The 12543-nt window shown below is 49.1% G+C and overlaps 1 protein-coding gene across 3 annotated transcripts in view; it reads right to left on the bottom strand.

Moving 5' to 3' along the window:
- EPB41 (erythrocyte membrane protein band 4.1) overlaps window positions 1-12543 on the bottom strand; it is a 178624-nt gene that overhangs the window by 155950 nt on the left and 10131 nt on the right. The window contains exon 1 of one of the 3 annotated variants that reach the window (XM_061148389.1): window positions 1114-1363. The exons of the other annotated variants lie outside the window; for them this stretch is intronic. The gene's annotated coding sequence lies outside the window, so the exon portion shown is untranslated. Of the gene's footprint in view, window positions 1-1113; window positions 1364-12543 lie in introns of those variants that run through there. 3 annotated transcript variants of the gene reach the window in all.

Here is a 12543-nt window from a genome sequence, read left to right as displayed (position 1 = left end):
ACATTACCATTTCTTCCAATCTTCCCTAAAAACAGAACAGAATAGCAGCTGTGAAATCACAGACTACTAAAAAAAAAAAAAAAAAGCTCGGCATCTCTTAAAAAGAAAAAAACTAACTCCTAATCAGCAATACATGCCAAAAAACGACAAGTCTCCACAGACTAGTTATTTACGGTTGGGTACAGTTAGAGGAAAAAAACAGGATGAGAGTCCCTATTCATGTGGCCAGAAATCAATCCCTCCGCAATTTGTTTCACGTGAGATCACTTTCACTCTCAAGAGAACGCCGGTTCCTGGGAAGAACAAACCTGTTTTGGCAAACCCCCACCAGGAATAACAGCCTGGCGATACACCTCGGTGGACGAGCGTAGATCCTACCCGCTCCACAGGTAAAGGCAGCCCAGCGAGCAGGAGGAAATACGTCCAAGCCGACAGATGCACAAACTGAAAAAGGAGGTCACGAAGCTGAGAGCATCGATTTAACCCCTTGGTCTCTGGGACTCGGGAAGACTCGGTGGGAGAGCATAGAGACGTGGGGTTGCGGGGGGCGAGGGGCGGATTTTTTTCTTTTTTTTTTTTAATGATGTGGGTGTCTGTGGCGGGAAGGCCTTCAAGTCCTTGCAGGCTCCCTCCACCCCTCACAACTGAGCCTGACTTCAGACCGCCCAGCTACCTCGTCGCCGAGAAACCGCTCTGCGGCTGCACCCCACAGCTTCGCCACCCGAAACCTGCAACTCGCCCCCCCACCTGCTCTCCTTCCAGGGCTCCTGCCCACTGTACCATGACTGCCTGGCCAGACGGTACCGATCGCCCCCTCGTCAAAAATGCACCCGGAGTCTAACTTTTAAACGCTCCCCCCCAGCGCCACCCCGGCCTTATTTCCCCCTCAGACCGACCGCGTCCCGGCTCCAAGCCCTTCGGCCGCCGGCTTGCAGAGAGGGCTTTGCTGAGGCCGTGCAGCCCGCGCCCCTGGCCCGGGCCTGCGGAGGGGCTGGAGACAAAGAGGCGGCGGCGCCGCCGCGGCCTCCAGGACCGTCCCCTCGGGGACAGCTCCGCGCGCCCCCCACCCCGCCACCCCAGCTCCGCTCGCGCGCCGCCACAGCCTAGCCTCACCGGTGGTTCCGGGGCCCGGGCTTCTCGCGCCCGCCGCCGCAGCCGCCAGACGAACAATGGCAGGAGAAGGCGCCGGCGTCCGAGGCTCGGGCCTCTGCGGCTCGCTGGCCCCACGGGCTGCAGGCGGACTGACTGACTGACTGACTAACCCGCCGGCCGGAGGGAGGGAACGAGCGAACGAGCAAAGGGAGCGAGCGGGCGGCCCCGGCGCGCGCCCTCCCGCCTTCCCTCCGCGAGGCGAGGGCTGGCCCGGCCCGCAGCCAGCCCGCCCCGCGAGCCCCTCCCTCTCTGCTCGCCACAACATTGTAGTAAATTTCTATTGGACGGCGCCGGAGGGAAGGAGGGGGCCGGGCCCGCGGCCCGCCAGCCCATTGGCTAAGGCCGAGTTCTCGCTCCTCACGTTTCCCCCCGCCCTCCCCTAGGCCGGTAGAGAGAGGGGAGCGGAAGGGAAAAGAAGGGGAAAAGGCCAGGGGCTAGCCGCGTGTGCGCAAGCGCAGGTCGAACACTCTCTCATGTCCTTAAGTTCCAGGGGGCCCCGCGCTACCCACGTGGGGAACAGAGCAGCTACTGCCCTGGACGAAGGTGACGCCCTTTCCCCCCTCCTCTCCCCACCCCTCCATAAGGGTCTGAGATTTGGAAGTTGCTCCCAAGCTAACCACGCTCGCTGGCTGTCCCCCAAATGCACCTACTGACCTTAGGTAAGTCATTCAGTTTTTCCGGGCCTCCGTTTCCCCATCTACTAACTTGACACCTCTAGGCGCCATTCCAACCCTGACATTCGATAAGACTTGACCTCTCCTGGCAGCTGTGTAAGACCTGAAATGGATGCTGAGTATTGCGGCCCCGCCAAGATTTTAGCTGTCTTCTGCATTTACGGGTCTCCTAATTCTGCTGTGACACCCTCAAAATCGTGAGAACTTAGCTTCGGAAATCTGGTCTCCAGCTGAGCTTAGAATAGCTCTCACAATTGCCTGATGTGCCCGTTATTTCCTTTCATTAGCTTCAGAGGCCACTTGAACCTTCCACACTCCCTGCCAGGCTGGTGTCTAAACCAGCAAGCAGAAAGAAGGCTCAGTTTTAAGCATGGTCCCTATAAGGTAAGATAGTTCTGGTGTTCCCATTTTAGAGATGAAGAAACCCAAGCAGAGAGGCTTACACCTGCCAGGATAAGAAGTCAGGCAATCTGACATGGGAGCCTGTATATGCCAGCTAGGCTGTTTCCTTGTATCTAATCCTAAACCCCTCACAACTCAGCTTGGCCTCTAGAAACAGACATGGGTTGCCATTTCCTTCTCCAGGAGCTATTCCCAACCCAGGGATTGAACCTGGGTCTCCCGCATTGCAAGCAGACGCTTTACCATCTGAGCCACCAAGGAAGCTCAGACTTCTGCTGCTGCTGCTGCTGCTGCTGCTAAGCCGCTTCAGTCGTGTCCGACTCTGTGCGACCCCAGGGACGGCAGCCCACCAGGCTCCCCTGTCCGTCCCTGGGATTCTCCAGGCAAGAACACTGGAGTGGGTTGCCATTTCCCTCTCCAATGCATGAAAGTGAAAAGTGAAAGTGAAGTCGCTCAGTCGTGTCCAACTCGTAGCGACCCCATGGACTGTAACCCACCAGGCTTCTCCATCCATGGAATTTTCCAGGCAAGAGTACTGGAGTGGGTCGCTATTGCCTTCTCCCAGAAACAGACTACATGAGTTCAATTCTCAGTCTCCCTGATTGTTTGGCCTCCTCTGTGCTTGTTTCCAACCCATAAAAGGGGATAGTAACAAACTCCTACCTACCTCAAAGAGTTACTGTAAAAATTAAATGAGTTAAAATATGTAAAGGGCTTAGCTCACAGTAAGATCTACCTAAGTGTTAATTATTCCTGCTATTTGGAGACTAAAATATGGACTGAGAGGTGTGGGGTTCGCTGACCTAACAATAATATATTTGGTAAGCACTAAATTGTCAGCACTGGGCTGAGCACTTTACATGGTTATCTGTTTGAAACAACATGAGACCCTTTAGGATCACCTGACTACCCTATCTTAAAACAGCCTCCACTAACACACCCTTGCCACGCTTTAATTTTGCTTCATGGCACTTCTACCTGACTTTCTACTATATATTTATCTATTTGTCCCTCTCAATAAATTGCTGCGGTTTAGACTCACTAGATCACAAGCTCTGGGAGGGCAGGGACTTTGTCTTTTTGTTCATCTCCCAGAACAGTGCATACTCAATAAATATTTGCTGAATGAGTGAATGAATTATCCCCATGTTATATAAAAGGAAGCTGAGGCTTAGGTGACTTGGCCAAGGTCATTCTGTGTACTAGGGTGAAGCACCTGTGCTTGAATATTCTGGTCCCCTGCCTCAGGTCCTCAGGTTCAGGGAGCTCTAGCTCTACCACCTGTGTGCCTCAGAGGTTCCCTTCACCTATCAGACCTGGAAATCTGGTGCCATGAAGGACAAATCCTGAAGATCAATCACAAGACAGCTCACCACTATCATCACCGTGTTATCCAGCAAATACAGATTCATGAAAACCAATATTTTCTATACCATGAACGGCTAGGCAAGGATAATAGCTTCTATTTAAAGAGGCTTTGTTGGAGTGGGTAATATTTAATAATCATCACCCTGAAAAAAAAAGTGGGGGTCTCAGACTAGAAGAAAATAGCCAAACATAAGGCAGATGTAAACCACTCAAATTTAGACTGCCATGTGACACCACACCAAAAACTGTTGGCATGGGCTTTAGAATCTTTACAAAAATATTTAAAATCTAATCCTGGCTTTTAATTCTTAGACTGGAGATGAAGGGGCTTTGTAAACTGTAAAGTACTATCCACACATGAGGGATTTTTGTTAATTAGTTAGGTACACACCATAACTAGTTAGGCTAAGTGCCAGATCCTTGAGCATAACTGGGCCTAACACATAGAGAGTGAGAGGAAAAGTCATGCCCAATCAAAGGCAGAGAAACTACCCTAACTCCTGTGCCCATCTGCCCTCTCAGAAGAGGCCTCTGCAAACCAGACATCTGGTCCCCGCTCACTCCGAAGAGGCTGCCTTTGAGTAAAAGGTCCCAAGCACCATCTCTGAAGCTAATTTCCTAGGAAGAAACCCAGCTCCCTCCCTCCCTGCCTGTCCTGTGCTCACATCTGGGTGGCGGCTGTGCCACGCTCCAAGCCCCAGGACGGGGTCTCTAGTGGCCACCTCTATGCCGCCTGCCAGCTGAGCCCAGTGCTGCCTCCCCCACCGCCCCTCCTGTTTCTTCCTGGGGAATACAGGCCCTGCAAGCTGCCTCTCAGCCCCTGAGCGGTCAAGGGCACTAAGGGGAAAAAAAAGAAAAAAGACGGCATGAAAGGGTCCTAATCCTTCCCCATTACGAACTGAGCTCTAGCAAAAAAGCAACACCAGCTGCACAGAAGAGGGTGAAATTAGGTGGTGAAATTAGGTGGTGACCAGGGAGGAAGGCCAGGGAGGGGAGATGGGGCCTCCGATGACCTGGAAGAGATGAGGTTGGAAGAAAGCAGGGGTAGGTGGGGGAACAGTTGGAGACTGAACCATGCCCAAATCTGGGACGTGGGTGGATTAGGGACACAGCTGGCCTGAAGCCCCACTGACAGGGCTCATGGAAAGCATTTGTCGGTTGTGGGGGTAGCAAGAGATGAAGAGGGCTTTGAAAAGCTGGGCCCACCAGCAAAGTGTTCTGAACAGTCACTACCGAATAAAAACCAACCCTGGTACCAAAAGTACATGAAGAATAGAGCTTTCCATACGGCCCCTGGTAATAGAATTTAAGTCATTTTACAACTTTTAAACACAAATGATAAATCAAGCAAGCTATAACAGGGCAGAAAAATTGCTAATTTTACAATGGTATGTCTTTCCAGGGGATTACTTTTAGTAGTACTTGCAGTGTTCACAAAAAAAAAGTCAAATAATTTAAAAATTTTAATCAGCATAAAGCCATCAATCAGAAATAACTACCATCAATATTTTGGTGAGAGATTTCCCTTCTAATACCTCTCCTGTCATATACTTTTTTGTTTATATATATTAAGTCACATGAAATTGCTGATTTTATAAGTTATTAGCAATTGCATATGGTTCGGCCTAATGCTTTTTTAAAATTTATTGTTTCGGATCGTATTGTTTCAGAACCAACTTTTTTTTCTCCTAACAATATATTATGACACCCACAGTGCCCTCAAGTGGATGGACCGTAATTTAATTAAACTTAAATGTTAATCGTTTAGGTTATTTCCCCTTTTTCTCTCTTTTTACTTTTTTCTTTTCTCATTTTTTTCTTCTTTCTCTTTTTCTGTTTTCCCATTTTTCTCTCTTAATATACAAATATCAAATACAAATATACAAATATCCTTTTTATGTCTAAATTATACCCATGATTATTTTTTAGGATGCATTGACTGCAACATATGTATATATATTTTTTCATTACAGCATACAAGGCTGCCTGTGCTAGCCTTTTTCAAGATAAAAGCAAAAGAAATCAGCAGATGCAATGAAAGACAATATCTTAAATGAATACTCATTCATATTTGAAAACACAGCATGTTTTGACCTCTTGATAGAATGCACTTTGCTTACAAAAACTGCATTAAGCTCTGTTTTAGAGTTCTCTGTGCATAGTAAAAGCAAAAAAAAAAAAAAGGTAAATATGATCAAAATACATGTATTGGAGTTGGCAAGTTACGTCCTTTCTTCTATGAAGACACTCCAAGAAACAAGGGGCAAACGGGAAGGAAGTTGATATTGTGAAAGAGATTCCAGTGGACAGTCACTGAGGTATTCTTTAGGCCTCCAGATTCACAAAATGTTGAACTAGATAGGCCCTCAGAGATCAGCAAGCCCAAGCTACATTTAAACAATTTGGAAAAGGAGTCCAGAAACTGGAAGAGGCTTGCCTGAGGTCACACAGCACAGGGGTGGCAGAGTCCAAAACCTGAACTCAAGTTTTCTGACCCCCACTACAGATTCTGTTCACTTCCTTCTTCTAAGTCCAGCGCATTTCTCTTCTGAAGTTGGAGGCCACAATAAATTGTACAGCCATAAAACCTAGGACTGTCTGAGCCGGAAGGGAAATAACTTATTATTAAAAATAATGACCATTATATTTATTAGATATTTACTATGTGCCAGGCACACGCTGAGTACTTTATATGCATTAATGCATTTAGCCTCATTGCAACCCTGCAAAGTGTTGTTAGCCGCAATTACAGTCAAAGAAACTACAGTCTAGAAACATTAGATGATTTGCCCAATGTCACACAGCTTAAGCTAAATCTGTCTTCTACCAATGTCCTCTGCTACACACGGCTTTCATGTCACTCTCAAGAAAGCACTTTGGAAATTAGATGAAGGAGCAACATCAACGTCTGTCCCAAGACCCCAGGGAAAGGCTGCTGCGGCTGCTTCTGATTGGAGCCCTGGGACATTCAAGGCGGGACCCAAGGATCTGACCTCCCATGACCCTTCCCAACCCCCTTCTCTTACCAGCTGGACTGAGCCTAATGGCCCTGATCCAGCCAAGCTTCCAGCTCACTCAAGCTTAACCCACTAATTCTCTCTCCCTCAGGCAGGAAACCCTCCAGGCCCAGAGGGCTTCCCAAGAAACATGGGACAGGCTCGGTGACATCAGCTAGCTGAGCCCCTTCTAAACCTGCGGAAGTCAGCCTGCCCCAACCCTCCCTGGGGAGAGGGCAGAGGAGGAGCTATGACGAAGCAGGCAGAGACTGGGGGCCAGGCTTGACTTGCCCTAAGATCCTCCAGAGTTGCTGAAGCAGGACAGTTCCTGAACTGTCTGTCCTGCATTCAGCTAGTCTCCATTTCTAAGCCTTCCAGTGACTGAAGTTTTTCCATGGGGGAAAAAAGAGAGAAATGACTACAAATAAGCTCCAGCCTCAGCTCTGCAGTAAGTGCTCACTGTGTGCTCTGGGCAAATCACTTACCCTCTCTCTTAGCTCAGGCTGCCTTAACAAAATGCCATAGACTGGGTGGCTTAAGCAATAGAAATTTATATTCTCACAGTTCTGGAGTCTGAAGTCCAAGATCAGGGTGCCACCCTGGTTAGATTCCAGTAAGAGCTCTCTTCCTGATTTGTAGACAGCCACCTCTTCTCAGCCCCGAGCATGGCAGAGAGAGGGGGAGCTTGCTGGTGTCTCTTCTCACAGGGACACTAATCTCATCATGAGAGCCCTTCCTCATGACCTCATCTAACCCTAATCGCCTCCCAAAGGCCCCGTCTCCAAATACCATCACATTGGGATTAAGGCTTCAACATGAATTTTGGACAGGACACAAATATTCATCCATTACACCCTCTCTGGGCTCCCATTTCCACACCAACTGAAGGGAAGTGCTTATCCAGGATGTCACAGGGTAGCAAGAAGGATCAATTATGTAGGAGGTGCAAAGGGTTTTTCAGATGACAGGCCCACACCTGCACTGAGTATGAGTTTATTTTTATTTTATTCTGCTATTGACCAAGCAGGGAAAAAACCTCTCAATCCCAAGGCAAAAGCCTCCCTGGAACTGAGGGCACACTGGTCCCCCTTTCTTCAGCCAGCAGACATGTATTGAGCACCCCCTATGTGTAGGTACTGGGGACCATGGAATGAATCAGATGAGTCCAGCAGCCCCAAGAACAAACGTCCTCCTCCTCATCCCATATTCGGGTGATGGCAAAAAGAGGTAAAAGGATCGGGGGCTTTTAAGGGAGGCAGACCTGGGTTTAAATCAAAGCTTCACCACTGGTACTTCCCTGCTGGCCCAGTGGCTAAGACTCCACACTCCCAGTGCAAGGGGCCCAGGTTTGATCCCTGGTCAGGGAATTAAATCCCACATGCTACAACTACAGATCCTGCATGCCACAACTAAGACCCGGTGCAGCCAAATTTAAATATATATATTTAATACTTATTAAAAAAATTAGCTCCACCACTAAGATGCTATGTGAGTTCAGGCGAGTCACCACCCCTTTCTTCCTTATCTGCAAAATGAGGATGACGTGCCAACCATTGTACCAAGTACTTTTTATGCAACATGTCACTGAACCTTTACAACAGCCCCTTGAGGAAGGTATGACTATAGTGCCCTTTCTACATATAAGGAAATAAGAGTCTCAGAAGTGAAAAACTTCCCCAAGATCACCCAGGTAGTAAGGGTCAGAATCAGGATTCAAACCCACATCTGCCTGGCTTTATTGCTGGGGCTCTTACAGATTGTTTGCATTTCTGTAATGGTCATTACAGTAATACCAGTGTAGACAGCACTCTCTGTATGCCTAGATCCTTTACCTGAATTCTCTTATTTAGTTCTCACAACCCTATGGAGTGGGTACTATTTTAACCCCATTCTTTAGCTTTGGGAACTAAAGTCAAAGAGGTGAAGTAATTTGCCTAGTGTCACACAAGCTTCCCTGATAGCTCAGTTCGTAAAGAATCCGCCTGCAATGCAGGAGACCCCAGTTCGATTCCTGGGTGGTTCAATTCCTGCATCAGGAAGATCCACTGGAGAAGGGATAGGCTATCCACTCCAGTATTCTTGGGCTTCCCTTGTGTCTCAGCTGGTAAAGAACTCGCGTGCAATGTGGGAGACCTGGGTTTGATCCCTGGGTTGGGAAGATCCCCTGGAGAAGGGATAGGCTATCCACTCCAGTATTCCGACAAAGAGTCGGACATGACTGAGCCACTTTCACTTTCACACAGCTAAGAAGGGCTATAGTGGGGAAGCCAAGTATGTCTGATTCTAGAACCCTATCCTTGCCCACTTACCCACTATCCTGCCTCTCTTCCCCAGTGAAGCCACGTAGGTGTCTTTATCTGTTTATCTCTGTCTGGATGAGAAAGCTGAAGCCCAGCAAAAGTTAACAAAAAGCCTGCAGGGACCCAACAACTCAGCAGCTAAGCAGGGACTTGAACCCAGGCTCCTGAGTCTTAAACACTGGGTTATTTCCTTCACCCATAATATCTGAATCCTGGGCATCAGAAAATGCCTCTATGGGACTTCCCTGGGGGTCCAGTGGTTAGGAATCTACCTGCCAGTGCAGGGGATAAGGGTTTGATCCCTGGTCCAGGAAGATCCCACATACTTCAGGGCAACTAAGTCCATGTGCCACAACTACTGAGCCCACATGCCCTGGAACCTGTGCTCTACAACAACAGAAGCCACTGCAATGAGAAGCCCATGCACCAAAACTAGAGAGTAGCCCCCGCTTGCTATAACTAGAGAAAGCCTGCGTGTAGCAACAAAGACCCAGAGCAGTCAAAAATAAATTAAAAAAAAAATTTTTTAAAGAAAGAAAATGCCCCTATGAGCTAGACCTTTGGAAACCACACCTAGCTCCTCCAGAGGCATGGGATCCCTTCTAAACCAAGCCAGGCATGGAAAACCAAGGGTGTAAGGGGGAAGAAACTTTCCAGAAAACTGCCTGGGAAAGACAGCAATTAAACTGGTTATGCAGATGCCCTTAGCTTTGGGCACGTCTGTCTTGGTCTCCCTAAGCCATGGACCCATCGCTGGAAGTGGGGGGTTATAGAGGAAGTTGCTCCAGGCCTGGGGCCCCACTGGCCAGCACAGCTGTCTGCTATGATTTCTGCTGAGAAACAAAAAGCTCAATCCTCTGGGCCTAAGTGCTAATTACCAATAATGACATAATAACCATGTGGGCCCAACAGCCAAACAGTCCCAACTAGAAATTCTGCATAGCTCAGACTCAGGAACAAAAGATCTGGGCACTCCAACGGAAACTGATGCCCTGGCAGAAAATGTCAGAAGCTAAAGGGCTTCAGGATTGACCCAACCAAAGTATTATCTGGCAAATGCAGAGAATGATGATCACTCACACAGTTATTTATTAATTTAGTGTGTGTGTGTGTGTGTGCACGCACACACATGTGTACACACACTCAGATTAGTGCTAGAGAAGAGAGCTTCATGTATTCATTAATTCACTCCACAAGGACTTCCCTGGTGGGCCAGTGGTTGAGAGTCCACCTTCCACCGCAGGTGTTCGATCCCTGATCTGGGAAGATTCCATATACCACAGACCAACGAAGCCCATGCGCCACAGCTACTGAGCCCATGTTCTCGACCCCATGCTCCGCAACAAGAGAAGCCATCACAAAGAGAAGCCCGTGCACCGCAACTAGCCCCTGCCTGCTGCAACTAGAGAAAGCCTGTGAACAGCAACAAGGACCCAGCACAGTCAAAAATAAATTAATTAATCTTTAAAAATTCGCTCCAGAAATATTTGTTGAGCGCCTACCATGTACCACAGACTCTTCTAGGTACAGGAGATATGACACTGAACAAGACAGACAAATATCACCATCGTCTCTGAGCTTACATGCCAGTGAGGGGAGTCAAACAATAAGTTTGTATAAGTTCCATAAAATATTGTAGGTCAAAGAATGGTAAGAGATGTGGAGAAAAATAAGCCGGGAGGGAGGATAGGGAATGTTGGTGTTATAAGGACACATTGTTAAACAGAGTTGTCAGGAAAGGCCTTACTGAGCCGGTGACATTTAAACAAAAAAATTAAGGAGATGAGAGAACGAGTTATGGAAGGATCTGAGGTAGGTGTTCCAGGTTGAAGGACCAGGACATGCAAAGGCCCTGGGGTTGGCAGTGTGGCTGGTAGATTCAAGGACTTAGCACCTGAGATCAAACCTCCAAGTCGTTAACAGAAATGGGAAAGAAAAGGCATCAGATAGACTGATCACCCACCGTGTACTTGAGCTCTCTTACATCTTGGGACAGCTCTAGAGGTAAGGATGACGCTCACTTGTCTTGCTGCTTTAGGGTTGAGGAAACAAGACCCAAAGAAAAGAGGTAATGATCCCACAGAGGCTTCCCAGGCCATGCAGTGGTAAAGGATCCACCTGCCAAGGCAGGAGACGCAAGGGACACGGGTTCGATCCCTGGGTTGGGAAGATCCCCTGGAATAGGAAATGGCAACCCACTCCAGTATCCTTGCCTGGAAAAGTCCATGGTCAGAGGAGCCTGGCGGGCTACAGTCCATGGAGTCCCAAAGAGCCGGAGACGGCTGAGCACACATGCTCACAGTGAACCGCATCACACCGCTAGAGCGGCAGGTCTGCTTGCCTCCAGTTTTCTCCAGCCTCCCTGCCCTCGTCTCTGTGCCCTGTCTGTGCGAATCTAACTACGTCTGTTTCAAGGGGATGAACGGATGGGTGAATCCTGCACATTCTCAAGCCCTGCCTTCTCCATGAACTGCTCCATAACTGGCCTTGGCTGTTTCTTCTTGCCTCTGCTAATCTCACAGTGACAACAGTAACTGTCATTCCAGTGTGCCTGCTATGGAAGGAGTACTCTACCTGAATTATCTAGTTGAGCCCTTAAGTACCCATGAGAAGCTGCTGATATTGTTCCCATTTTATAGGTGAGAAAACTGAGGGAGAAGACCTTGCTAGGGGCCCCATGGCTGGTCAGTGGTGAAGCTGCGATTTAAATGGAGCTCTCTCTTGGCCCCCAAATCCCTTCTTTTAATCCTGTAATGTTAGTAGAAACCTCTGACATAAAACCCCTTCCTTTTATAAATCAGAAAACAGAGGCTCCGAGAGGGCATGGGGAAGGGACGCAGCCCTCCAGCCCCCACTGTAGTGGTTCTTCCACTCCACCAGATTTGAGGCCTGGACCCGGTTCGCCCCTCGAGACCTATCTCACAGCCTCTGCGAAAGTCTTAGTGTCTGCTTAGCTCCCCGAGGACAGCGCCAGAGAGCTCAGAAGCCACCTCTGCCCCTGAGCCCTCATCTGTCCCCACAGTAATAAATCCAGCCAAAGCCTGGATGACGCAAGACCCTCCCGACTCTGCTTTTCCCAAGCACTTGCAGTGGCGATGGAGCAGAGGAGGCTGCGGAAGGGCAACTCTGTCCTCGTGTGACTCCTGGAAGAGAGGCTGTGCAGGCGTGGTGCCCGGAGGGCAGAGACAGGCCAGGGGCAGAGGCCAAAATCAGGCCGAGGGTGAGGCTAGAGTGTTCCAGCCAACCAGGAAGGGGGAAGCAGGGGGGTGGGAGGGTGGTGGGGGAGATGCTGAGCCTCTGACTCTGAAACCAGTCTACTGGACGTCACCTGTTCAACAAGAAACTATCAAATACTCCAAGTCCCTAGACTGAGATGTTCTCAGAGGCGGCAGTTCTCACAGCAATCACAGCTGCTCCCTACCACTGGGAATTCCCAGGTGGCTCGGTGGCAAAGAACCCACCTACCGACGCTGGAGATGCGGGTTCGATCCCTGGGTGGGGAAGATCCCCTGCAGAAGGAAATGGCAATCCACTCCAGTATTCTTGCCTGAGAAATCCCATGGACAGAGAAGCCTCGGGGACTACAGTCCGTGGGGTCGCAAGAGTCAGACATGACTGAGCAACGGAGCGCACGCGGGTGCGTGCACGCGC

Source organism: Dama dama, chromosome 8, assembly GCF_033118175.1.
Source record: "Dama dama isolate Ldn47 chromosome 8, ASM3311817v1, whole genome shotgun sequence".
NCBI lineage: Eukaryota > Metazoa > Chordata > Mammalia > Artiodactyla > Cervidae > Dama > Dama dama.
The sequence above is the reverse complement of the archived record's forward strand: the minus strand, read 5'-3'. Positions and strand labels throughout refer to the sequence as shown.